The following is a 2,768-nucleotide window of genomic DNA, read 5'->3' on the forward strand; positions in this document are numbered from 1 at the left end:
TACCTGGCCGAAGACTACAACCCTCTGTCCCGAGAGCCCACAGAGGAGGATCTTCAGTGGCTAAGGAACAGTCTCCGTGGCAGGTTCAGTGGAATAGCATGTCTCCTTGAACCGGAGCCATAACAACCACTACCCTCGCACCAACCCCAACTGGCACACCATCAGGTGAAGGAGGTTGACGGCCAGCAATTATGGAGCAGTGGTTAGGGCCAAGCGCGTTACTCATTTGCTGCTAAAAAGGGTCCTCAGATCAGTCGTTGGATGGGGAGTTCTGTAAAGTGGGGCACAGATAACAAAGAGGAGGGCATCAAGGCATTCAAATGGCTACAGGCATGGATGTGAGGAGTCAGGGCTTTGTGGTCACCATAGCAGTGGTGGAGGTCAAGTGTCCCTATGGTGCAAGGGACCTTACCATTGAAGAGGCAGTCGAAAGGATTTCAATATCAAGGATGGAGGGAGGGTCTTTACAGCCTCCGTGAAGACCATCCTTAATGGCACCAGGTCCAAGGTCAGCTTCACATCACTGGAAGGGACACCTGCTTCTTCGTTGTGTGGACCACCAAAGCCTCAATCACCATCACCATCCAGCGTGACGAGCTCTTACAGACTCATATTGCTCCTCCTGTCAGTACCTGTTTTCAGGGAAGCCAATGGTCCAAAAATGTTTCACTGTTCATACACACACACACACACACACTAGGCTCCCAGAATATAATACGTTTTGCTCAAAGCAGCCAACTAAAGTACCGTAATGTAGTTAACGTAAGTTCAATCACAAAGGCAGGTCTGAGTGCATCTCTTCAGTTTCATTTAGTAGTACAACAAAATTCACATTGCATTTTATCATGGGCACAGTGGGAATTTACAGTACCTTCGGAAAGTATTCAGACCCCTTTACTTTTTCCACATTTTGTTAAGTTACAGCCTTATTCTAAAATGTATTAAATTATTTTTGTTCCCCTCATCTACACACAATACCACATAATAACAAAGCAAAAACGGGTTTGTAGAAAATGTTGCTAATTTATTAAAAATTAAAAACGGAAATATGACATTTACATAAGTATTCAGACCCTTTACTCAGTACTTTGTTGAAGCACCTTTGGGAGCGATTACAGCCTCGTGTGTTCTTGGGTATGACTCTACAAGCTTGGCACACCTGTATTTGGGGAGTTTCTCCCATTCTTCTCTGCAGACCCTCTCAAGCTCTGTCAGGTTGGATGGGGAGTGTTGCTGCACAGCTATTTTCAGGTCTCTCCAGAGATGTTCGATCGGGTTCAAGTCCGGGCTCTGGCTGGGCCACTCAAGGACATTTAGAAACTTGTCCTGAAGCCACTCCTGCGTTGTCTTGGCTGTGTGCTTAGGGTCGTTTTCCTGTTGGAAGGTGAACCTTCACCCCAGTCTGTGGTCCTGAGCGCTCTGGAACAGGTTTTCATCAAGGATCTCTCTGTACTTTGTTCTGTTCATCTTTCCCTCGATCCTGACTAGTCTCTCAGTCCCTGCCACTGAAAAACATCCCCACAGCATGATGCTGCCACCACCATGCTTCACCGTCGGGATGGTTCCAGGTTTCCTCCAGACGTGACGCTTGGCATTCAGGCCAAAGAGTTCAATCTTGGTTTCATCAGACCAGTGAATCTTGTTTCTCATGGTCTGAAAGTCTTTAGGTGCCTTTTGGCAAACTCCAAGCGGGCTGTCATGTGCCTTGTACTGAGGAATGGCTTCCGTCTGGCCACTCTACCATAAAGGCCTAATTGGTGGAGTGCTGCAGAGATGGTTGTCCTTCTGGAAGGTTCTCCCATCTCCACAGAGAAACTCTGGAGCTCTGTCAGAGTGACCATACGGTTCTTGGTCACCTCCCTGACCAAGGCCCTTCTCCCCGATTGCTCGGTTTGGCCAAGTGGCCAGCTCTAGGAAAAGTTCCAAACTTCTTCCATTTAAGAATGATGGAGGCCACTGCAAAAATGTTTTGGTACCCTTCCCCAGATCTGTGCCTTGACACAATCCTGTCTCGGAGCTCTACAGACAATTTATTCGACCTCATGGCTTGGTTATTGCTCTGACATGCACTGTCAACTGTGGGACCTTATATAGATAGGTGTGTGCCTTTCCAAATCATATACAATCAATTTAATTTACCACAGGTGGACTCCAATCAAGTTGTATAAACATCTCAAGGATGATAAATGGAAACAGGATGCACCTGAGCTCAATTTCGAGTCTCATAGCAAAGGGTCTGAATACTTATGTAAATAAGGTATTTCTGTTTTTAATTTTTAATACATTTGCAAAAATGTCTAAAAACCTGTTTACACTTTGTCATTATGGGGTATTATGTGTAGATTGCTGAGGAAATTGTTTTATTTAATACATTTTAGAATAAGGCTGTAACGTAACATAATGTGGAAAAAGTCAAGGGGTCTGAATATTTTCCAAAGGAAATGTGTGATGTTTAAATTATGTCTTACCCCCAGAGTGAGAGAGTACATCACTTCCAGAAGATCTCCTTGCTGAGGGTGGCGTTGAACATGCACTGCTTCTAGTGGGGTGAGCCTGATATTCCGTATGTCACGCTTCATGTCTAAAACATAGGGAAAAGTGGACATAAAGTCAAAATGTCGATGCATCTACAAATTCAATGTTTTACACAATATTGTATCATATTTGATGAGTAACTGACCTGTCAGTCCACAGGCTCAATCCGCTGTAGTCTCTACAACTGCACACGTGCTTTCAGATCACACTGGCACAGGATGTCCATGCACCGG

General features: G+C 45.1%; 1 long non-coding RNA gene across 1 annotated transcript; it reads right to left on the reverse strand.

The window, feature by feature from the left end:
- Positions 1 to 378: 378 nt before the first annotated feature.
- On the reverse strand, positions 379 to 2,768 carry LOC311149736. Its single transcript, XR_014615049.1, has 3 exons — positions 2,681 to 2,768; positions 2,469 to 2,581; positions 379 to 632 (listed from the first exon to the last, which is right to left on the reverse strand). It is a non-coding gene; the product is annotated as an uncharacterized lncRNA (long non-coding RNA).

The sequence above is a fragment of the Coregonus lavaretus genome, assembly GCF_964263955.1.
Source record: "Coregonus lavaretus genome assembly, chromosome: 22".
Taxonomy (NCBI): Eukaryota; Metazoa; Chordata; class Actinopteri; order Salmoniformes; family Salmonidae; genus Coregonus; species Coregonus lavaretus.